The sequence below is a fragment of the Uranotaenia lowii genome, chromosome 2 (assembly GCF_029784155.1).
Source record: "Uranotaenia lowii strain MFRU-FL chromosome 2, ASM2978415v1, whole genome shotgun sequence".
Taxonomy (NCBI): domain Eukaryota; kingdom Metazoa; phylum Arthropoda; class Insecta; order Diptera; family Culicidae; genus Uranotaenia; species Uranotaenia lowii.
In genome coordinates, this window is record NC_073692.1 from 152,937,937 (window position 1) to 152,964,757 (window position 26,821).

The following is a 26,821-nucleotide window of genomic DNA, read 5'->3' on the forward strand; positions in this document are numbered from 1 at the left end:
TTCTGTTCGAGAAGGCAGACGTCTGCTTACAATAGGGCATAAACGAACAAACCCAGAAGTGGCCTTGAATGATCAAATTCAATTGAAAGAGTTGGCCCGGAATTGCCCTACATACTCATTTGCAGGTGTTTGATAGCTCATCAAGTTCCGTTTTGCCTTGTTGGTTTTATGCCAACCAACGCCATAAACTTGGCCGAGTGTACTTTCAGTGCTAGGACAAGTTCAATTTAAATTGGGGTGACCTAAAATCTCAGAGACTTTGATTCATACAGTGAACGAAATTAGAATAGTACCACTATGAGTTTTGCTTGTCAAAATATGAATGATTGAAAGCCATCAAAATTTTCTTCTACAGTGTGTTTTAAACTGTTCAACGGATAAATCAAGCATAAGTTTACTTTTTTGGATGAAGCACTATCTTGCTGTCTATCGAAATTGAGACCCATTTTAGACTATTCGGGATTAATTAAGGTGTGCTGGATGATTTTGATCAAGGAGTAAGTACACGTGAATGCCTTGGAAATTCTAAGATCCCTAATTCAAATAATTAGAATTGCATCAAGGTCGCTGAAAAGTCAATTTCTTAGGCCGGTAATCTGAGTAACTTTGTACATTCCTATGGAGAATGATGGAGCAGATGGCTATTGGTGATTTTGGTATAATTTGCAATTGAATCGGAAGTTGAGATGAGCAGAAACTTCGGCGCTATCACGAAATTATGGATATGGGCCTGAATAGACCCGGAAAGTCAATATTGAGACTTAAAATGGTGTAAACTTCAAGAAAATGCTGCCATCTACGACTTAAAACTGGGGTTTACTGAAAAAAAAAATTAAAGTTTTTTAAATCAAAACTGTTTTTTGGATTCAAAATTGACCCCTAACAACATTAGCATCATTTCACTTTATGTTAATGAAAAAAATAAGCAGTTTGATACAGTATTAAAACTCAAATGTCAATTTTTTTAGCGCTGATGGAAAACTTCTTTAAAACCTCTTTTAGAACCTTTGAAATATTAGAAAACGCCTAAAAATGCAGATATCTGTTCAAAAAGTTTGTAGAAGCATTTCTTATTTCATAAAATTTGCATTGTAAAAGTGCATAACTTGTACAAAGTAAATTTTAAGATGATTTTTGTAGAAAAACGTAAGTGGTACAATTCCTATTTCGCACCCTTTTTTCATGTTTTTGGCCCTCAACGCCTATTGCTTCATCCGAAAAAAAAAGTAAACTTATGTTTGAATCATCCGCTGAACAGTTTAACACAAACTGTAGAAGAAGATTTTGATGATTTTCAATCATTCATATTCTTACAAGCAAAACTCATAGTGGTACTATTTTTATTTCGTTCACTGTATGTATTTGCAAAAATGTAGGTAAGGTCAAATTTCGAAAACAGACAATATACATTAGTGTGATCCTTGGTTATATAAAGGTTTTTAAAAGCCAACATTTCACTGCCAGAATTCTAACATAGTTTCTCAAAATTTCGAAAAAAAAAAACAAAGTCAACAAATTGACTAACACCTTATAAAGGCTTACTGCTTCAATTTAATGATTTATAAAAGATAGAGCCATAGTCATTAGAATAAAGGAACCTCTTTCAAACGCCTTATTTGAAACGATTGATGGTTTAATTGGTAAAAAGTTCAGCTAATTGGTTTTGCTATATTGGATTTCCATTTTTTAGATCTGCGCACTGTTTTTCCTGTAATTTTTTGTAAGAATTATGTCTATTTTTTAACTGTTTGTGTAATATTGATTACAACTATGTTTTACAATAACATTTAGTTTTTTATGCATCCGTTGTCGTTTTTTTTGAACAATTTTTTGGGTTTATCTTTGTTGAGGAAAAAAACAAATCGAAATACATAAAAGCTAGTTTTTAATGTTACAAATACAGATTCCGTTCGTTTTTGGCAACATTTGATTTTGGCAACATTCGATTTTGGCAACATTTGGCACCTGTGCCAAAATCGAACGGTTTTTAGAAAAAACATTACCTTATAGTTTTCGTTATAACAAAGCCAACATAATTTAGACAAACACCATAAATACGTTGTTATGTTCAGAAATGATGATAAAATGTACACTAAGGTCTTTTTTCACGCGGTTTGATTTTGCTCAGTTTTTCAAACACAGCTTCTTTCTACGCGGTTTTTTTTCCATGGATATGATTCTTCTGCACGTCCTCGCGAATCAACACGTTTTTTGAGCGAAAATATTTCAAGTCCTATACGTTAACGGCGGAATTCATACCGCGTAAAAAAAACCTTAGTGTTACAATATAAACATTTTTTTTTCAATTTTATTGAATACGCAAAATTAAAGAAAAGATGAAAAATTCAAAAATGACGAATAATGTCAAAAACAGCAAATATGACACATATAAACAAACATTAAAGACAAAACAAGAAAAGTGCAAAATGCATCAAAAACATGATAAAAAATTAAAAATTACTTAAAATGGTCGGAAATTGACAAAAAATAACGTTAATGATATTAAAAATGGCTATGTTGTAAAAGTAACTGAAAAAAAGTTGAGAAAAAAACCGTTCGATTTTAGCAACATTCGATTTTGGTAACACAAAATGTATAGGCGTGTTGCTAAAATCGAACAGGGTCTGTAATGTAAAATCGTTGCTTGTTAAGATAAAAAATCATATCGATGTTTCCTCTTTTATTGATTGCCGTTACTAGTTTGTAGCTTTCCAATCATAATTTGGCCTTTCATTCCAACTGTATTTGTGGTTTGAATATTATCATTCAATAACTGTTTCAAGAAAGTCAGGGGCCCGTTAGTATTATGTATAGTATTATAGTATAGCTGCTCCAAGAGCAGCTTTATTGTGTTTTGGGTAAACCCTAAAGCATTGGTCGGGAACCTGCGGGTCGCGAGCCGCAAGCGGCTCTTTGGACGTAAAGCTGTGGCTCTTTAGCTAAAATATTCTTTGAATAAAATTTTCAAAAAATGCTATACCGATAATTGAACTTTGTGAACAGAAATATGGATTCTCATAGGTCCAGAAGAGAAGCTTTTATATTGCACCCGTTATAGGAACAAGTGGCAACGACCAAATGACAAAATTGGATTTTGTTGAAGTCTAATTTTAAAATTTTTTGCTTTTCACGGTTTTTTGAAGCGTTAGCATAGGTATCAAGATTTAATTTATCATTAATATTAAATGCAAAGAATAACAGTATTTTATTACAACATAAACTAAAATAAACTTATTTATTTCTAAAACGCTTGTTTAAATATTTTTTGATCAATCGATCACAAAAGTTTAGCTGTTGCTAACAAAAAAATCAAAGTAATTTTTTTACGAAAAAAAAGTTTTTAAATAATTTGTGATTTGTTATTAAACAACGTTTAAAGATTGCCCGGATTTTCAAAATAAATTGGGAAATGCCAGGTCCTGATCGGTTGCCTGGATATCGAGTTTTCTCGCGGATTATTAATAAATTGTGTGAAATTTCAAATCTTGAACTTGTTCACAATCAATTCAAATGTTTTTTTTAATTTAAGAGTTGTTAAGTTGTACTTTGGTAAAAATTATTTTTCATGTGTTTATTTTTCAGCTTTCCTCTTACATTTTAATGGCAAATATTCAGATTTTGGCTTATTGCCCGGTTATGAGTTTAAAATTTAGATACCCACAGCCCGGACTTGCCCAGCCTGGACACGCACAAAAAATATGGAAGCTTACTCACAAAATAAAGAATAAAAAAGTAAATAGATACATGAGATTCGAATTGAAAATTCCAAAACCATCAAGGCCGGATTAAAGGGGGGGGCAAAAGGGGCAATTGCCCCGGGCCCCCGAGGGAAAAAAGTTTAAACATTACTTTAATCATACTACTACAAATCCATGAAAAGAAATCAAAACTAGAAAATCGGAATGAAAACTTGAAATATAAAAACTAAAAGGCCCACATGAAAAAATATCTAGATTAGTTTTTGTCTTAAAAAGTTAAGGGAGCCCCATAGAGTAAGCAGTGAAGGAGCTCTAAAACATTTTGCGAGCTGAGAATATCAAAATCTTTGGAAAAACCGAATTCCAAAAAAAATTAGGAAGAATATGAGGCAAAACATCTCAAATTTACATTTTTTATCGAAACATATCAGTTACGATATTCTTTACAGAACAGGTAAAATAAAAAAAACATCTCCTCATTTTCATTACATTCAAACGTCTTGCACAAAAATAATGTTTGTTGTTACGTTAAGTTTCCAAGTTATGGTTTTCTGCACATAAATAGCCGCCGATAATCGCTTTATGATAAACATTTCAGAATTTCACCCTGGCAGTATCCGGGTTAAAACCGCGTGTTATAATAACTTTTCACCTTTCAATCATTATTATTGAAATTTTCATTGGTTTGTAAATTCTAAACCCTTTTACCTCCTTAATTTTGAAAGTATAATCTTTAAAAAAAACTGTAGTTGCTTAAATTGGACCAATCGACAGTACAGGGTTTCTTTATTGAATTTCCATACCAATCTCTGTCTTAGACATGAAATTTGTACTGGCACATTTTCAACTGATTTAACCAAAATTTTATCATCTACTGAAGTGAATGTCCTGAATTCAGCATATCATTTTCCAAATGATCATTCTCAAATTATCATAAAAACGATCTGATAGTTGAGTTGCTTGTATCATTGAGTGATTTTCTCAATATGAATTTTTCTATGATCTTTTTTCAGATTCAACTCATTGGGATTTTCAAATCTTGTGTTGTTTCTTCAGTTACTGAAGTTCAATTTCATCATTTTTCAGAATTTTGAAAATTCAGCATCTTTGTTTAAAGTAAAGCTGCCAGAATTTTTTCAGCACGTACCCGGGCCGGACAAATCCAGGCTATTCAAGCTAAAAACCTGGTAAAATCCGGGCATTTAATACCAAAATGTCTACCAAAAATCCAGACAATATCTGAGCGAAATTGATCAAATACCAGGAAATACTCAACACAAATCGAGAAAAAAACTTGATTTTTTTTCATCGGCAATTTCTAAATCGTATTTTAAGCTTTAAAAAAAACTTTTCATTATTAATTTTATAAAACTTGCACAAAAAAATCCGTTTGAGTACAACACAACACAAGATGATTTTCTCTGTTTGTTTTGGAAAATAATGTTAATAAATCCGGGCAAAATCCGCGCTTTTTTCTATGAAATCCTTGCTTTTTTCTATGAAATCCGGGCAACCGGGCCGGACCTGACTTTTGTCAAATTTTATGTTAAATATCCGGACAAACCCGGATAAAATCGGGCAATCCGGCAACTTTAGTTTATAGTACTAAACTCATTTGGACTCCGTATCTGATTTTTTTTTCAATGATAACTGATTATGTGTTTCAAACATTTAATCTTTATTTTAATTTTTTTTTCCAACCGATCATTTTTGCACTAAAACCCCTTTGGCTTTGAGGGCGTCGAATGAAAGTTTCGTCACATTTAGAATAACAATTTAAAAAAAAAAATTAATCTGATGAGAATCATATTCAAAAACATCTCATGGAAAGATTTTTTTTTGTGTTTCAAAGACATAAAATTGAAATTCACATTAGGTGCAATTTCTGCTTTTGGTCTGATTGTAACTTTGTATCTTTTTTAAAAATTTAATTCATATTTTGTTTCTGAAAACTTGATTTGAAATTATGATTTAGATTTGAAACACTGAATTTTGGTTCTGAATATGTATAACGTGATTTAAAGTTTTGAATTCTTAAACTCTTATATCTGTATCTCTATGGAATATGGATTTAGTTATTTTGTTTATTTTTTTTTTAAATTTTGTTTTCTATGTTTCAAATCTCCAAGATACTTCCTAATTGTCACTAGGTAAATATTCTTCGAATTAGCACAAACCGAACGATCAATGATTATATGAAAATCATTTAAAATATCTATCTGGTAATTTTTTTAAATTAGAGAATTTTAGTTGGTGATAAGGGTTTAAAAAAAATGAGAATTTAATTCAGCATTTTGCAGCTTTCAGTTCAGAGTTTTCATTTCTAAGAAATTTCTAAACTCTTCCGCAATTTTTGCTCGTGATTGATTAACAATTTTATTTGAAGATACCAAAAACTATTTTCTAAGCAGACAACATGGCTATTTGAAGATAATATACTGAACTTATCCCCATTTTTTCTACACGTTTAAAAGCTTTTGTATTTTCTAGGTAGCATTCGAAAAAAAAACGAATTACAGGGGCCTCCCGAGAAAAATTGCCCCGGGCCCCCCGATGGCTTAATCCGGCCCTGAAAACCATGAATTAAGAATTACAAATAGAACTTTATTAGCTATTCAAAATTTAATCGGCGTTAAGAATGAATTAAAATTTCAATTCTTAAAATCTATTTGAAAACTTAATCACTGGCTAAAAACTTGTAATCAATAAATTGATCTTTACGCCCCGACGCAGTTTTTTATAATTAAGTTTTATGTTTGAAAAAAAAAAGTAAACTTTTGAGTCTTGAACACATTTAAAATTTTAAGTCTGATGCCTGCAGCCAAGATTTGTCAAAAGCACACAAATTTTGAACAAAGTTATTTTTTTTTTGATTTAGAGTTTATCACCGTTTTGATTTATTTTGTTAATTTTTTTCTCGAACTTTTAAAAGTAGATATCTTTTAACTAAAATTGACTGTTTCTTTACTATTTGTCACGAATTTTCAATACAGGCTACGAAATCATATTATTACAGATTTATACTGGTCAAACCACAGATTTTTTTTTCAGAAATCTAAGCTTTAGAAAGCATTGATGAATAATCTACAATGTATTGCATTTCATTCTTCTTCTTGAAAGGATTGGCTACAACTAGGGAAATGTCATAAAAACCTTAATAATTTTAAGTACTTTTATTCCATTCACTATGTTTTTTTAAAGCTTTTCTTTGCTGAAAAAGTTTCAAATATTCTTCTTATATTAATATGTCAAATCATTGATTTTAACATCATTCAAACTATTTATTTAAGCATGAGATGGACTTTAATTTTTCATAACCCGATATTTTCCAACGCATTAAAATTGATATAAAATCGAACCCTGTAAGAAGAGTTTGCAACCCAGAGGAGAATCCATGTACTTATTGGTAATTAGAAACAGATTTAAACAAAATGTCCAGGAATTAAAAAAAACTCTAATGGTTTTAACAAGGTTTTTGTGAAACTTATGTTCCCAGATCATTCATATTTTTTTAGTTTTTTATTTTTTTGTATTAAAAAAAAAACAACAATAAATCTTTATAGTGACTCTTTCAAACTCTCAAATTTTAAAAATCTGATGTATTTGGCTCTTTCCACTCAAAAAGTTGCCGTAAAGGTGTATTAAAACTAATTTTGTTGCCATTTTCAATTTTCTTTTGAACGTAAAAGAATGCGAATAAAATTTTAAAAATCTATAAAAATCATCATGGAGAAACGTTTGGCATTATTTACTCAAAATCGACCATTTTTGCACCCCTTTGGCTCTGCGGGCATCATATCATTTTACAAAAAAGGTTACATTTGCTCACATTTTTCAATGATTCCCGGTTGGGTTTTGGTGACTACACATCAAGAACATTCAAGCGGACTTTTAATATTGGGGAGTTTAGATAGCCTCTGAAAAATAGTAAGATCGTAACAAAATTGTTTTTATTTATTTATATATTTATTGATAATCATTTAGTTTAAGGTAATTCAATTCCTAATAAATTACTACAATTTGCACTACTTAGTTTAAATTAAGGTAGTTCTCTGATTTGTGTTCTGGTCAACTAATAATTTTATAACATTATAAAATCTCTTAAATCCACAAAAAATTACTGGTTTCTTACATTAAGGAAATTTCAATAATCTCGTCTAAAAGTTGAAAGAGAATTACAGTTTCGTAGGTTATTTGGAAGCTGATTCCAAATACCTAAACCCTTGACAAAAAGGGTACGTCCATATGACTCGGTACGATGACGCGGAATAACCAAAAATCTTACTCGAGAACTACGAGATCTAATGATTTTCTCGTTGAGATAAGTTGGTTTACCCGTGTGAACGATTTTGCACTAGAAAGATACAGGTGTTCGAAAACAAATTTTTTTTCTTAGTTTTTCCGATCTAACTCGTTTCCGTCTGAATATTTTTAATTAAGTGTGTTCCAAAAAACTCTTTCAAATATATCTTACTCGAATAAGCTCGGCCTGGAAAGATATCGTTAAAATACTGAAAAATTTGATAAAAAATATTTTTTTATTTTGAACCCTTCTAACTTTTTTGGGTTAGCTTCTACGATGTGGACGTCTTCAGCAAAATGGCTACATTTTTTACAATCTAGAAACTTGCCAAAAACATAAGTGCTCTTAAATGAAAAACACTAAAAATATTTTTCTATCTCACTGCTAGGTGATTTAATAATTTTTATCAAAAGCTCATTTTAAAGTGCTTTGAATGTAGGTAAAACGTCTCGAAGACACTATGGGTCTAAAATGCTCCGTTTTGGCGTAAACAATTTTGATCACCTTTTTACATCGTTTTCCCCTGTGTGCGCTAGACAAAATTGATGGCCACGGTCAATCTCGAAGTATCAACCATTGGCGATGTGGATCTCGATCTAGTTAGCCACGCCTGCGGCTATGTAATCCAAAAATTTTAAGTATTAATGATGACGGAATAAATTCAGCAAAAGTTTAAGGCGGCCTTTCGGGTCCAATGACTTAAAGTGGATGTGAGTAGTCAATGAAGTTAAGCTAAGCTCAATTTGATTTAAATTACAGAGGTTTGATTTTCGAGCTCACAGAATTTTTAATTCGTTAATTTATCAATGTTTTCAAAAACACTTGTCCAAAACTATGGAATTGATTTAGTCTAATTCTATGAGTTAACAATTTTCTCGTGCTTTACTGGAAACTACCAATTATTCCATAAACTGATGCCATAATCGTGCCAAATTGTACCGCCACCGACAAAAGCGGTTCTGTAATGAGCATAAACGAAAACAAAACATAACATCGTTTTAAATTTTCCCGATTCACTGGAGCGCGGATCCGACTCGGCGTGATGGCTGTCTTGATCTTTTACGAGACGAGAGTAACAAGATTGTTATTGTTCATGAAAATGAAAACCAGGTGTAAAAATTACACAAAAAGGGTGGTGGCCGTAGCATGGCAGGTGGGCGACGAGGGAATCGGATTGAGAGTTAGCGAACAAATAGCATCGCAGTTTTACTTTTCACTTCAATCATTCGTGCAAAACCACCCTGGGCTGGCTGGGCTTGTTGGAGCATGTTGGCTGGCTGCTTGCTGATGGTATGCACTTTTAGTGTTTACCATCTATGTTAAGTGTTTTCCCGCTTTTTTGGTTTGTTTGGATGCTTTTTGCACACTTGTTGACTTTCTGCATGCTTGTGGCTTGGTGGAAGAAGAATGGTAAAGCGAGGAAAACAAACATTATGAGAAATTTGCAACAATAAAAAAATCCATTCGGAACCATGTGCGATTTGGTGCTATTTGAAGATTTTCCACCACACTTGACTGAGAGATGCACTTTTAAGCGATGCAGATTTCTATCCGGTCCCATAATTAGTTTTCAGAATGTCGATAGTTCATAATTTAATTTTTTTTTTACAATTTTTACAATTTACAATTAAACATGCGAGATGTTAAAAATTGAAAATGTACTGAGAAAGTATATGTACATATATTATCTTAAAATTTAAAATATTAAATTGTTGTTTTAAGATTGTTTAAAAAAGCTTTTGCTAGATCTTTGCTAAACTCTTTTCAATAATTGGTACAATTTTGAGGAACAAGTTCAGCCAATCAAAACATGTACATTATTCTAGTTAACTTTTCGACTTTTTCGCAGATCAAAGCCGTATTCATATGGGTTGTTCCTCATTCATTTTCAAGTATTTCTGCTAAATTTGAGCTCTACTGAACTAATCTGTGTTCTACGCAATTGGTTTTTGTGGAAGAAGTCCATTTTTTTTTCTTAAAAAATTTCTTATGATAGTTTTAGAAAACCACTGTGGATTTAAACGATAATTTTATGATGCATGGTGGTTGACATTATCAGCATTTTTATGGATCTGTTCTAGAAAACTGTTCAAAACAAATCGATTTAAAAAAATTTAAATTTAAAAAATCATAAACTAACAACTTGTACAAAAATTTTATTTACAAGTTGAAAGTTTAAAATCTGCAGTAAATCCAAAAAAAAAATTTTCACAAAAGCTTTTCTTGTAAAGCTTTTTATTACCTTTCTTGACATGGGAAGATGGACTTTTTTGAAGAATATACTTTTTTCACAAAAACTCATTGCGAACAGAGACTGGTTAAAAATATCTCAAATTAGGCAGAAATACTCGAAAATGCCTGAAGAACAACCGATATAAGTCCAGCATTGATCTTTGACAAAAGTCGAAAATTGAACTAGTCTAATGTACATTCTACATATTTTTTACCATGATTGATAAGAAATTAATACGGGTAACATGGCAGTTTTGGGGGTTAAACCCCCTTATATGAGGGTCCAGAAAACCAAACGATGAATACATCGCATGGTTAGAGGACAAGTAATAATAAATATAATAAATTCTGATTGAAACTCAAAACGTCAGAATTAAAATAATAGATTTATAGTTGAATTTCAATGTATGGCTTATGATGGAAATGCTGATTTGAAATCTTAATTTAAAAATCAGTTTCATTTGTGTTTCTGTATATTTCAGTTATCGTATTGAAATTCGGAAATAGATGCAAAATTCCAAATTCAGATTAAGATTCAGCTCTTAAATGAGTTTCACAATCTAGATAAAATTATCAAAATGAATATTTCGATGGGGAATTCAAATTGCATGAAATTGATGATTATAATTTTATTGTTCGTTCAATTCCAAAACTTTCAATTCTTTACAAGACATTATAAATACATAATTCAGCTGAAAATTGCTAATTTCAATTAGAATTTAAGTTAATTTTGCTATATTTTTAATGGAAAAACCCTGGTTTTGTTTAGTTTAACATTCACAGGATTTTTATTATGGAATTGATTTTCAATGAAGAACAAAAAAATGTATATTTCTTGTAAACAAAGTGCAGGAAATTTAATATTTTTGGTGTATAGATTTAAATTGCAAATACTGCATTTTTTCCTAAACATCTAAAATATTGAATAGGGTTGCAATAATTAGTTTTGAATTGAGAAATTTTAATCAATTACTTTTACTTTTAAATGTTGATTAAAGCCTTCAATTCTTTTTTAAACTTATTCTATGTTCAAATCAAATAAGCTCTACAGATTTCTGAGCAAATTCGAAGATTTCAATTTTTAATTTTGTTACAATAAAAATCTTTCTATGAATAAAACTTATCATTTCAAAGATTTAAGGATGTATTTTCAAAAGTTTCTATTCATTACGAAAAACTGTTAATGAAAAGAACTTAAAAATTAATAATCGAATATGTAGTACACCAAGGTTTTTTTACACGGTTTTTTTACCGCGGTTTTTTTACACGGGTTTTTTATACAGTTTTCAGGAAATTACACGGTGAGTTTCCGTCGTGCTCTCGTCGCGTGTGGTCGATTTTTGCTCCGTCTCTTGATGCGTCGGTGGAAGTTGAACAATTTTTTTTCCGAGTATTGGGAAAAAATATTTAATTCGCGATAATAAGTGAAAACAGAATACTGAAAGAACACAAAGTGGATAAAATGGCTTGGTGAAGGATAGCTTGTGCGTTATTTTTCCCGAGAATATTTTCAAAAATCGTCACGAGTTATAAGGGTCTTTTTCGATGACGCGTGAAGTGTTTTTTTTTATGGAAGAAGAAAATTGGAAAATCCGATGGAGATTGCGAAGCATAGTATAAGAGACGTTCATCAGTAAAGTGGATAGGAAAACATTGGTGAATTAGTGTAAATTCTCCGAAACCTCGAGGAATTCTGAATTTTTAAATAGTGTTTGTGGTCAGGGTCTTTGGCACAGCGTAGATGGAAAAAGTACTGCCAAAAGCAGGATGCAGTGTGTGAAACGCATAAGTTCAAGAATCAGATGCCTTTGGACATGGTCGAACATGTCTCCCCAATGTGGTGGAAAAAGTGTACCTCATTGATGTCTCCCAGGCACACGGCATCAATTTTTCTATCGAAGCAGGCGATGCGTCTCAGCATAGCGCGGAGAGAGCTGAAATCCCGGTGAGAAGTTTCCATTTAGGGGAGAGGAAGGCTATATGCGCATATTAAGGAAAGCACTCATTTTCTCCTATACTCCAAAAGATAGGAGTCTGAAAACTATATGCACATGAGCGGACATCTGTTTTATATACGTTAGTGAAATTTTTCTGTTAAAATCTCTTACAGTTTTTGTGAAAATAATTTTATAATAAAAGAAGTCAAAATAGCCGATTTCCGAAACTGGCGGGCTAAATGCGCATATTTATGTTTTAAGCTATATTTCATTACCACTTGCAATATTTTGATATTATTTAATTGAAAATGGTAGAAACGGATGTTAAGCATACGTCAAGGCCGAAATTTTGGTGAAATTTTTTACATCACTAGTTCTTTTACATGAAATATAGTTAAGTGTGCCATATGGCCATATTTCAGGGTAATATTTTTTCCATATTGTATTTTTATCGGATCAGTAGGAAGTTCGTCTTTTTTCGCTGTAAGATCGTGATTTGAGCATAGATTTCATGTTTAAATGATAGAAAGTAAAAAATTTATAAGACTTATCTATTTTTCTTGATATAGGCATTTAACCTGCCTTGATATGGGCATTCAGAACCTGTCTCTTATTCCAATATCTTATCATTTACAACTTTGCCAAAAGCTTCGATTTGTTGAATTTCCGATTTCCAGATGAATAAGAAAGAAAAACCACTAAAATATTTGTTCACAGAATCTGTATGCACAATAATTAAAGTTCAATATATTATATCAAAACTGACAAAAATCTTGTTTGAATTTTTAAATTTTTTCGACTTTATATAATAATTTAATTTTTTTATGCCATGTGTTAAAAGCGTATTACCCTCAAACTGCACTAATTAGATATGATGAATCTCCAGCCATATCGTCAATCGGCTGTATGCGCATATTACCCAATATGCGCATATAGGAACACTTCCCCCTACATATTCCTTCCCTTTCTCATTTTGCTCAGCGATTTTTTTTTTCTTATGGAGTTGTTCCCCATGATGACACTGGAATCCGTTTTCAGCGACTTCTCAAATGAACTTGTGCTTAGTTCTAGCTCTTTCTCTCACAAGATTTCTTCGACTCCGGAATTTATTGAACGATGCGGGAACTAATTAGACTGGCTGGCTGTCGCTTCCCAGCAGATTTTTATGTTCACTCCAGCTTACGTTTTTCATCATATAGGTCTAAATTGGAAATGGTAGGTACTAGTGCCTTCGAATTTTCGGCTCTGAACCTGGTATCGAAAGAAGAAACTTTCTGTTCCCGATCACGCAATTACTGTTTTCGTATATGAGGTCGTTTGAAGGAGATGAAGGGCCTCTTCGACGATTACAACACCCATCTCGCTCCCACTCATATCAATAGTCGGTTGTTCATTCCTGTTTTTACGTCATTAGGGATGGACACCAACTTTTAAATATAGTGATGAATTCTTTTTTTTGTTTCAGTTAGAGATTTATTATGAGGTTGTAAATTTTAGATTTAAACTTTAAATGTTTCTACCGCTCACATTTGATAATAACTTAATAATTAGTTCCAGGATATTAGATGAATCATGAATCTTCAAGCTTTGAAAACTTTTTCTAGTGGACAGAAGTTATCTAATTTGAATATTTCCATAACAAATCTTTTCATTTCAGCCAAGTTTTCAAATTATGATACATCAAGTGTGAGGATTGAAAGCTAAATTTTCAAAATGTTTTCCAAAAGTTTTATTTATATAAAATTTGTGCTAATAACTTTTCACACTCCATGTAATAATCAATGCCTACCATCAGAAGAGTATAAATCTATATTACAACGACAGTTTTTATTTTATAATATTTAGTATTTTTACTAATTAAGGTATTGTTTCAAATAACTATGAGTTATTCTGTTATCATCACATCACCGATTATGGACAAAAATAATAATAAAACTGTTTCTGATAATTGAAAGTTCAAATTCGATCTCCACAACAGTGAAACGTCAGTGAAAGTCTCAACGTATTAATATTTTGAAAAGTGAAAATATCGAATGAACTATGGACTCAATAGTCTGTAACCTATATTTTATTTTCAGCACTAGTATTATTAATAGGTACATCAGCATCCGGTTCCTTCGTTGATACTGAATCAATCCTTATTATTATTTTGTTATATTGTTATACCATTAATATCAAATTTCACATCATTATGATTTTTTATCGAAATGTTTTTTTTTATTATATCATAACTTTGAACCATCTCATTACTACTTTTTCTTGATTTCATTTTATATTGTTAGTTAAATAATGTTATCATTGCAGCCTTTTATCCTGATCAAACATCTTGTACAACCTTTGTTTGTGTTCTCTTTTTAAGTTATTCATGTTTTAAATTAATCTTAACATTAAATCCATGTTTTTATGATGTGTATTTATAATATTTTATTATATTTTTTGTTTTTATTATAGAGACTTTTAACCATCTCAGTAGAACCTTGATTTCAACAAAATAATTTACTATTCATGCTGTATTGCAACTTTTTATATGTTTCTAGCTGAACAGGTGTATCATATTTTGTGAAATGTGTGTTCATGATCAAATTTCGATTTCAATCAACATCAAAATTCTTACAGGCTATCTGGTGACATCTTTAATGAATGTTTATCATTTTTATTTTTTAATATATTGTTTTTTACTATGCTTATCATCTATTATTATTATTATTATTATTATTATTATTATTATTATTATTATTATTATCATTCTTATTATTATCATTATTATTATTATCATTATTATTATTATTACACATTATTAATTATTATTTATTGTATTTTACAATTGCACTGTATATCGTTGTCGTTTTCATGGGTTTGGGGGGATGCATCAGGGCATCAAACAAAGGGATCGAGCGCATAGGTATGTATCTGTGGCAGTACTACTCGTATTAAGTTCTCCTGCTGTTTGACGCGCTCTTCTAAAAACAAATCTTGGGTATCATCAGGGCGCATCATGGTATGATTTCTCCTGTTTATTGATTATTTTGATTTTCAGCTATAGAAAAATAGATCAGCATATGAACATCAATATTTCATACATTCTTTCCTTTTTTTACATTTGGTCAGGACCAGATTGAACTTTATTGACTCTAGTCGCATTTCAGTTTCGTTAATATTTTTTTTCTCAAGGGTTTTAACAGGATTCCTGCGGTTTGATTTCTTCAACATGATTCCAAACTAATACATTCTCATTATTTTTAATTTTTCAGGTGATTTGAACTCTTTTGTTTATTCAATCAAAATTATGAAAACTTCTCACATGTTGATATTATATTTTGTCAACGTTCTAAATCATATTGTATTTTTGTGTCAATTGTTTTATTCGATTATACAAAATTATATTTTATTTTACTGTGTTTCATTATATTATCTTTATATTATATTTTTATTACATTTATATTATATTTTTTTACAATATACTGTTTTCTATTATATTACCTCGTTTGACTACATTTTATTCAATTTATCGTTGATATATTTTAACAACAAGGGCAGGGGCATCTGGGTATCCTCGTTTTACAAAAAGAGCGGGTTACCGTGTAAAGCTTAGTTCTTTTAGAAATGGGACAGTTACGAATGCGTCTATCTCAAAAACCTTTCGTTTGATCTTAATACTTTCTATGAAGGAAATGAAGGTAATCTTATAATAATTCATGAAAAAATTTGAAAAAAAATATTTATCGTTTTTTTGTAAGAATAAATTCTATTTAATTCTTGGTACCTCCCTTCGGCCAGCGCACACTTTTTTCAGTCATGATAATGATTAGATTTTCAAATTAATACTTCGTCAAATCTGTATTTTAGGTGGCTACATCCCCCTCTTTCAATTTCTGATACTTTTCGGACCAATACTTCTCTTTCAAAAGAAACTGAGGCCACTTTAGTGGATACAGCTGTTTCGAAATTAACAAATTTGATTATTTTTGAGCCACTTTTTGAGCGTTTTTAATGGAATTTCTGCTGGCAAAATCTGGCAATAACGAAGTAAAACCATGAGCAGATTGAACTTAATGTATAATTGGTTAGTATAGATCGTAGGTTGCGAAGGGTACATAAAAGATTACTCTTTTAAGGCTTTTGAAAAGAGTGAAAATCATAGTTTTCGTTTTGAAAATTGTTGTTTTTTTCCACAGGAGCAGAATTCTGGCAAATCATTATATTTTATACAAAATAACCAGCAAAAACATACTTCAATATACTCGGGACCTTGCAACGAGCAGACGTGGTATAGGATTCAAACGCTGGAATTTGTTTAAAAAGGGTTTTTCATAAGTTTTGTCGTTCATCAGAAATCATCTGTCCCATATCCTGGGAACCAGATATACAGCTTACGAGCTGTGGATCTAGCAAAAAAATTTTGTTTGAGGTTAGGTTTGAATGACTCATAACATGGCAACACATTCAGCTTATCGGAGAAATTTTTTTTTGGATATCTCAGCGACCTGCACTTAGTTTTCCGCTTATTCAAAATTAAAAATGCTGGTATGAGACTTGACTTCCCTGATGACCCTTAGCCGAAGTTGCCGATCATATGCTTCACTCAAATGGTTGATTTCAACTTTGTGGACATTTTTGACAGTATTTCCATACTTTTCCACCACTCACACTCAGTATTTCTTTGAATAATCAACGGTTTTGTAGGCTATCAATTTGATAATGATGGATTTTGAATGAAACTGTGCAAAATTATATTTTCCTTTTTCTCTTGCATCGTAAATTTCTCAAAAACGCGTAAATTTTAAATTTTGAAAAAAATAGGTCGGATAGTACATTTTACAGGCAACAAAATGCTGTCAAAATTTTGAATGTCCGATTACTAGTAAACGAGCTATGAGCAAAAGAAAATGTCCCATTTCTAAAAGAACTAAGCTTTATGCTAGTACCGTATTGAATACTAGACGTTCCTCAATTTATGTCAAGGGAATTTGGCATGGTTGAGAAAAATAAAGTATTTGATTACTTTTTGTAAAATAAGGACGCACTCTTTTTTCGGAAGCCTTGGCGGCGGGATTATAATTTGCATGCTATCGTGGTTAGTCAACAATATGGTTATAGCTTCTCGAGACTTTTCCCTTTTTCACCCTGGATACCGTTAGTGCCTCTGCTTACGATTCCATTCCTTTAGAAGTCTCATTGAGTGGTTATGATTGTGTTGCGTGGTAGCCAAGATGGACGTGTGGGTTATTTTTTTTGCCACAACCGCGGCGCTGCCGTAAACCCAAGGTGGATATAATACATACATACATACAGTTTTCAGGAAATAACACGGTTTTTTACACGGTTTTCGCAAATTAACATGGTTTTTGAGAGAAAGTCCTTTTTAAAGGAAAACACTTAGAATCTTTTTGAAGTTGGGAAAATCTTAGCTCTGAGACTAAGGACATGAGATATGAGACCTGAGACTTGAGACCTGAGACCTGAGACATGAGACATAAGACATGAGACCTGAGGTATGAGACAAGAGCCATGAAAGATTAGACCTGAGACATGAGACTTTAGACCTGAGACAAGCTACTAGTGTTATTACCGCGAGAAATTAGTTTAGCGTCGATTTCAACTTGCGACCCCTCTAGTGAAAGGGTTTGACTTGTGGGTGACGAAAAATAGTGCTACTAGTGCTAGTACCGTGAGAAATAAGTTAAGGTCCGATTTCAACTTTTGACTCGTCAAGTGAAAGGGATTGACTTGTTGGTGATATTGGTTACAGGGGGTAATCTTGAGAATCCGGGGAATGGAATGGTATTAAAATGTATTTTTTATAATTTGTATCATGTTATGTTTTTTTAACTGGCAAAATAAATCAAAACGCGCAAGCAGAAACTGCAGCGCCCAGCTGAAAATTGAGTAAAATCATTATTCTAGAGAGCTGTGAGAGCTGTGAGCCCTTGCGTTTTTTGATTGTTTGAAAACTTAAACAAGATGCTACAAATTTTCGAAAATTTTTATCAAACATCGCATTCTTTGAAATTTGTAGTTAATGAAAATATAACTTCAAAATTTTTATCCATGCAATCATGAATTTTTATGATTTCAGCTAGTAGAATTTGTTGCAGTATTTTTCACCCCTGAATGTTTGTAGAACCCTCATACTTTTTCTTTAAAAACATTTATGATTTAAAAAATGTAAATTTAATTCGAACAAAGCCAAAAACTACTGCAATTGGTGCTTCATGCGTTACGACATTACAAATAAATAACAACTGGTGGAACCAATAATTTTTATGACTACCTCCATTTTATGTGCAATCAACTTTAAAACTTTTTATGTACAAATGGTATGATTATCTGCGGAAATTATGTTTTCAAAGGCCATTGAAGTTGAAAAATGTTGCATGATGCACTAGATGCATTAGACGGTATCTCTAATTAAAAGACATACATCGTCTAAGCCGATTTAGGCTTTGCAGACTGAATTGATTATGTTGAAAACTTAAGATTAACATTTAACTCCAGTACCGAGATGGGAATCGAACCCATGCCATCAGAAGACCAGCGATTACCGGCTTACCACGCTAACCACTCGACCACCGAGACGTATCTCACAACTAACCTTGAGTTCTGTTTGCTTCAAACACTTTAACTTGATTGGTCGCAAGTTGAAATCGGAAGTGAAACTTCTTTCTACCGGTAACAACACTAGTAGCTTGTACTAGCGAACTCGTAACACTATTTTTCATCACCTAAAAGTGAAGCCCTTTCACTTGACCGATCGAAAGTTTAAATCGGAGCTAAACTGATTTCTCGCGGTACTAATACTAGTAGCTTGTCTCCGGTCTCAGGTCCAAAGTCTCATGTCTCAGGTCTCAGGTCTCATGTTTCATGGCTCTTGTCTCATGCCTCAGGTCTGATGTCTTATGTCTTATGTCTCATGCATGATGTCTCATGCCTGATGTCTCATGTCCCATGTCTCAGGTCTAAAGTCTCATGTTTTATGGTTCTGGTCTCATGCCTCAGGTCTCAGGTCTCAAGTCTCATGTCTCATGCTGAGGTCTCAAGTCTAATATCCCTTGTCTCGGGTTCCAGGTCTCAGGTCTCATGTCTAATTTCTAATGTTTCATGTCTCAGGTCTCATGTCTCATGTCTTATGTCTCAGGTCTCAAGTCTCAGGTCTCAAGTCTCAGGTCTCAGGTCTCAGGTCTCAGGTCTCAAGTCTCAGGTCTCATATCTCATGTCTCATGCCTCATGTCTTATGTCTCATGTCACAGGTCTCAGGTGTCATGTCTTAAGTCTCAAGTCTCATGTCTCAGGTCTCATGTCTCATGTCTCATGTCTCAGGTCTCAGGTCTCGTGTTTTATGTCTTAGGTATCTAGTCTCAGGTCTCAGGTCTCATGTCTCAGATCTCAGGTCCCTGGACTTAAATCTCAGGTGTCATGCCTAAAGTCTCAGGTCTCATGTTTCTAGCCTACATTCTCAAGTCCAGGTCTCAAGTCCCAAGTCTCAGGTCTCAGGTCTTAAGTGTCAGAACTTCAGAGCTGCAGAATTCGAATGGTCTTTTTTTACACGGTTTTCGGGAAATAACACGGTTTTTTGCACGGTTTTTTTACGCGGTACGTATATCAGTGTAAAAATAACCTTACTGTATATAAAAACACCCCCCTTCCTCCTCATAAGGCGGTTTTTCCTAAAACCCTGAGGGGAGTATTGCAAAATTTAAAATGCTTTATGTCGGTGATTTTTTAACTAAATTTGCTCATACCTTGTAGTTTTGAGTTACTGTTTTTTTTCTATAAAGTTTTATATTTATGTGAAATATCACTACCTATTTAATTTATACAATCAAGCTTCGAACGAAAATATTAAGCATCAGGTTAATGATATTAAATCTGCTTTTTGTGAAAAAAATACATTTTAATTTCGTTAATTTTGTGTAGGCTAAAAGCTAGTGTTTCTTATACTTTTTTTTAAAGATTTTTAATCGTTGAAAAATAAATTGAAAGTCCATATCACTTGTTTATTTCCATTCAATAAATGTTGGATTGATTCAAGAAAATGGTAGCATCTTATGAAACTAATTTTATCGACAAAAAACAATTGAATTTGAGACCATTTGAAGGAAATATATTCAAGTGAAGAAACTACCTTTTAAGCATTCAACTTTCGCTCCTGATGAATTAATCAAACAAGCAAGCAAGTAAATAAGTCAGTAAGTTAGTAAGTAAGTAAGTAAGTAAGTAAGTAAGTAAGTAAGTAAGTAAGTAAGTAAGTAAGTAAGTAAGTAAGTAAGTAAGTAAGTAAGTAAGTAAGTAAGTAAGTAAGTAAATAAGTAAGTAAGTAAGTAAGTAAGTAAGTAAGTAAGTAAGTAAGTAAGTAAGTAAGTAAGTAAGTAATTAAGTAAGTAAGTAAGTAAGTAAGTAAGTAAGTAAGTAAGTAAGTAAGTAAGTAAGTAAGTAAGTAAGTAAGTAAGTAAGAAAGTAAGTAAGTAAGTTTGTAAGTATGTATATAAGTAAGTAAGTAGTAAATAAGTAAGTAAGAGTACAATTAAGAATTTCTATTTTTTGCTGTACATCCTTTATCTCATCTCCACAATAAGTAGCATATGTTATAAAAAAAAAATTAAAAACTTGGTCAATGTTTTAAGATTTTAAAGTAAAATTCAAAAAAACATAAAATCCAGTTAGAGTAAGGTTGCCAGATTGCCCGGTTTCATCCGTGTTTGCACGGATATTTGATACAAAATTTTAGAACAGCCTGGCCCGGTTGCCCGGATTTCATTAAAAAATGCCCGGATTTTGCTCGAATTTTTTCACTTCATTTGGCAAATAAAAAAAATTGATTTCAAATTTGTTTTTGAATTTTGATGAAAAAATTTATTTTTTCAATTCTTTTATCTTGATTTTTGTTGAGTAATTTCTGGGTTTTGATAAAATTTGCCCAGATATTGCCCGGATTGTTGGTCTTGATTTAGAAATGAAATGCCTGGATGTTGCCTGATTTTTTTTTTGTTATAGAATATTGCCCGGATTGTCCGGCCCGGAAACGTGCTGAAAAAATTCTGGCAACCTTAGGTTAGAGTATATATACAAAACCAAGTTTTGCGTTATATTTTAATTCTAATTTTTGAATCGATTTATATAAAACCAAATTTGCAAACCCTTCATTGTGGTATTTTTTTGAAATGAAAAAATAATTATGCTTGGCCTACAGTGGGATACTTTTTACAGTATTTTGATATAACTCGTTATATGAATAGAAAATATAAAGTTTATACTTTCCATAACACAAACAAAGAGACAAATATATTTCATTAAAACTACAATGATCTGTGAGGAGATATAATTTTTAGATTCAATTCTAGAGCTTACAAAAACAGAAATGAAAAAATAACAACAGTAATTTGTTTGCATACAACTTCCTATGATTTCGGAAAAAGTAACGAAAGTTTTTGTATCTACATATATGTTTTGGAACGATCATGATAATTGTGTTAGTTTTGTTTAAATAGTTATAAAAAAAGAAAAATGATTAATGAAAAATGACAGATTACGTTTAATTTTGTTCTCTTTAGTCTCTCTAACACGACTGAGAACGATTTATAAATACTGTCAATTACTTATGAAGTTGTAAAGTCACGCAACTCAGAACACAATTTTTGTGTTGTGAATTTCGTGATCGTTTCCTTCTTTTTCAATAGTCTATTTTGAGAAATCAAAAAAGGAAGTTTTTTGGAAAACAAAACAATTCTAGTAATTATTATCAATGTAAAAACATCAAATTAGTTTTCCAACCAAAAAAATTGCCTGATAGGTTAGTTGCCCTACTTTGGGACCTTTAAGAGGTGGTTTATTTGAACCCATGTTTTTCTCATACATGGACGGATGTTTTGTAGTTTTTTGAAAACCCATTCGTACTCAATGGCCTGCAAATTTCAATGATAATTTTTATCTTGGTTTTGTCGTTTTTGATTGATTAACAAAGATATGGATTATAAAAATTTTCTACTTTGAACCTGCTGTTCTTGTTTTGGATCGGGACTGGTACCCTTTATTGAACCTAGATTTAAATTCCAGTAAAAAATTTGATTTCTCGAAAAAACGTCTAAAACCTTATTCAATATTTTACTTCGAATCAAAAATACCATGAATTAATATAATAGATTTTTAACGATTAAAATAAATAGCTTAATTTCCGTTACGAATATTTTAAACAGTTTTCTCATCAGCACATTTCTCAGCACTATAAAAGTTAGATTTTTTTTGTGTTTACTTGTAGATTATTTTCCTACAGCTGACAGAAAAGGTTAGGAATGCTCATTATAGCTTTTCAATTATGCCTCTATGGAAATTTGCATCCTAAATGATTGGTTAGTGTCCTATTTTTGAACCCGTTAACTGTTTTTTGGATATTTTTATGATTTTTTATTATTATAGGATAAATAGATCATAGCATTGGTAGGCTTGGCCCCTTAAGTTTTTTCTTGGATATTTTTGAGAAATTCCTGGGTTTTTATCAAATTTTCCCGGATATTGTCAGGATTTTAGATCAATGTAGAAATGTAGAAATGTAGAAAAAATTCTGGCAACCTTAGTTTAAAAACATATAATGTTGGATTACCATATCCCGGAATGCTAAAAAGAGTACCGTAATCCGGGGTAATATTAATCACTTTTTTCAATAAATTTCGATTAATTTTTCTGTTAAGGGGAATGTGGAATGTTTAATATTTTTAAAACCAGTACTGGACTCCTATGAACGTAGAACATCGATGCAAAAATTTATTAGACCTCTTTTAATTTGATTTAAAAATCGTTTTCGTCTCTGTTCAGAATATGATGCCTCGGGGTGACATTGATCAGTCTCTATTCTGACGGTTTTAACGAGTTTTCTTGAACATAAAGGATACAAAACAACTTAATAATATTAAAAAATGCTAGTTTATCAATTTGACCTTGATTTTTAACGTTTTATTTTTAAAAATTTCATAATCGAAAAAAGAACTATGATGCTGCCTACATTTAGGGGCAAAAATAATTATAATTGCTAAATAGTTTAAGCTTCAAAATACAAATGAAATTTTACCTTCACACATTCCCCTAGGCCCTCCCACTATTTCCATTTTCATTTTTTCTTCAAAGTTAACGATTTGATAGGGTTCCTCAGCATTTGTCCAATACGGGCTTACTATTGGAAAGTATCCTTATTTTATAAATATTAAAAATTTATCATTAAATGATCATAAAAATAGCACTCTAACTGTTCATATAGAAAAAAGAAAAGTCGTTCTTCCACATTAAACAACTCGTTTGCTTCTAAATGCTTTTTAGTATCATCGGGAGAGCTGTTTGTTTCCGAGCCTTGGAAAAATAGATATTTTAAGATTTTTAAAATAGATTTTTTATTAACAGAAAAAAATTTCAAATACATACCAAATTTTGCCTATTTGATACTCAATTCATAGGCTTTCAAACGTAGAAAACAGATTTCAAAAATTCAAACTAACGACTGAGTTATTGATGATAATGTGGAAAAGTTTATTGTTGGTCAAATTTACCCCGGTGATCAATGTTACCCCGTTTTACGGTACTTAAAACTGCCTGATTGCTCAGATATCGAAGAAAAAGCCCGGATTTATTCAAACTCGAAGCAAAATCAAAACCAAAACTTCAATTTTTTTACATATTGTATGATTTTTTGGGCTTGTTTCATCGAAATACACGTTCAACATTTTTTCAAAATGTAAAATTTGAATTGAACCCTACTGATGTGACTCAATAACAAATATTTTTCTTGGGTTTATTTTTACTTTATCTCTTGAATTTTTGTAAGAAAGAGATTTTGATCAGATTTTCCCGGGTATACCCGGTTTATAAACTGAAAATTTTAAAATCCAGTGCCCGCATTGTGATAGCTTTTTGATTCGCCCGTCCCGAATACGTGTAGTAAAAGTTCTGGAAAGCTTAGGTATGCAGTACATGATAATTATAAATTTTCTCTTAAAATATTTATTAAATAATGGCAAGGGATAAGTTTGCGCTGAATATTCCTATTTGGATGTTTTATAGGAAAAGTAGTATTTGATGTTATGCTGACATGCCAAAAAGAGGTTTTACGCGCGTAGGGGAAAGGTTTCCTAAATGGGCCTATCGGGTTAAATAACCCTACGGCTGTTTGATGAAATGGCTGACTAGACAGCTTATCTGACCAGTGCATTTTGAGGGTGATACGCTTAGAACATAAGGCAAAAAAGAATTTTATGAATTTACAAACTCAAAAAAATTTAAAAAAATCATACAAGGTTTTGATACATTTTGATGTAATATTCGACTTTTAAAAATCATACGTAAAGAAACTTAAAACAAAATCTAGAATGATTTTTGTTTCTTACTCAAATGATCTTAAGAAATTAAACATATTTCAGCTTTTGTGGAGGTTCAAAAATGATTGTATAGTGGAATAATAGAGTTATTTTGTATGCCCCCATCATGTTTGTAAAATGCCTCCATCCTAAAATAACAGGTTAAATAGAATAAATATATGATTTTTATTATTGAACCTTCAAATCTAAGCGCTGAAGACATCTTAAGAGAGAATTGAAGATCTAAAAACGGATTTGATAAAGTTTTTCTTTTAGATGAACTGCCTCCATAGTATGGCAACCCTAACTTTTGTTTTATTCCATAAAATTATAATATACATAGATTTTTATAAAACTTCAGCTTTGTCGTACAGAAATCATTACCTTCTAGCAGTTTCAATGAAATTGTGCAGAAATATTGCCCAAAAAACAAAAATTTTGAAACATAAATAGGCGCATTTAGCCCGCACGATTGGAGGTTCGGCATTTTAGACAACACTTATAATAAAATCGTTTTCTTGGAAAAAAAATTTTAACTCAAAAATAACTCCAATGTATAGAAAACAGATGCCTGCACACGTGTATAAAGTTTTTGTACACATATTCGATGTGATATTTGATAAAATCAGTGTTTTGCTTAATAGGCGCATATAGCCCGCTCCTCCCCTATATTTTCTTTGGACAAACAATATGATAGATTTTTACGCTACGAAGCATTTTAGTATATTGCACAGCGCCGATGTGGTCTAGTGGATAGGCTGGCGCGAGTCTGGTATTGGTACGCCAGGCGTACTGGGTTCGATTCCCGGTATCGGCAAGAAAAACTTTTGGGTTCGAATCCCATAAGCGGGCCGACAGGTAAGATGTGTTTCATTATATAACTGACTATATAATTGGAATGTTCAATCAGGTGCCAGCTGGCCAGGTATATACACGGATGCCGGAATACCTGTAAGTAAACTAGCCCACCTGATTGATTCGTTCTTCCAAAATATACCTACATCAACACACGCAATACATTCACCACATAACAGTTCATACGAAGCCATGGGGTCCGGGTATGGTGGCGCGCTGCATTGGAGATTTGTCGAATCTAATAATCTAAGGAATGTATGTGAACCCATACTTTGGCAGAAACTGCGGTGAATCCGTGCACCCATGGTGGATTACCAACATACAACATACGAAGCATTTTAGTATATTGGTTTTGTACTTTTCGGGGGTTAGTTGCATACTCAAAGGTGCTTATTGAGCACATTGTAAATTACGATTTAAAGATGAATATGATGATTTTGATTAAATGGTTCTCATAAAAAAGAGTGCATTTCGTATAATTTCACGAAAAGAAGAGTATGCCCATTTCTCGATCGAATAAGTACATGCACGCTTAAAAGAGTACGTATGGTATCCCTAATGTAATGAACATTGTAAGCACCTAAAACATTTGTGAATTAATTAGGCAAAACGATTTTCATATCTGAAAACCATCAAGTCTCTTCGAAAAATCTATGGAAAATCTTACGGCACAGACAAACTTACGGCTTCATGTGTGTTTTGAGGTTCAGCTAAAATCGAATGTTATTTCTAAAAAAATTCAAACAAACATCTTATGTAAATAATTAAAATTCGATAGGTTCTGTAAGCACTCAATTTTGTGCTCAAATTTGAATAAATTTGATTAATATTATATCATTTGAGTTTGATCCGAACTGCCTTAGCATTTGATAAACTGTAAATATTATGAAGGTGTTTTGTATCCTTTATGATCAAGACTCGTTAAAACCGTCAAAAAAGATACTGATCAATACCCCAAAGCAACAAATTCTAAACAAAGATGAAATAAATTTGTTTAATCAAATTTAATGTAGTCTTATAAATGTTTAAAACCATATTTTACGTTCATCGGAGTCCAGTACAGGTTAAACAGTATAAAACATGTCACATTCCCTTTTAACAAAAAAAATAATCGAAAAATATTGAAAAAAGTTATCAATCTTACCTTGGATTACGGTTATCATTGATACATACATTTTGAATAATTATAACTTCAGAATCTTCAATAGACAACCTCAAAATAAAGATTTGTTTAATAGCTAGATAAAATTATTCGATTCCTTGTCCTAGCGAATCAGAAATTCGATAAACCATATTCTTCTTCAATCTTCTAGGCATGTCGTCTCACATTATTCATTTCAGCAACCATAATCTTTCCAAACAAGTAGCCAATCTCATTGTTTTCATAGATAAATCTTCATCAAAGAGAGAGCAACATAAAAACCACCATAAGCAAATTCGCCAACACCCGGAGCCTGAAAT

At 31.8% G+C, this 26,821-nt stretch overlaps 1 protein-coding gene across 3 annotated transcripts in view; it reads right to left on the reverse strand.

The window, feature by feature from the left end:
* The window catches only part of LOC129745879 (mucin-2-like), a 158,690-nt gene that overhangs the window by 33,213 nt on the left and 98,656 nt on the right, over positions 1-26,821 (reverse strand). The gene's annotated exons all lie outside the window — the stretch shown is intronic.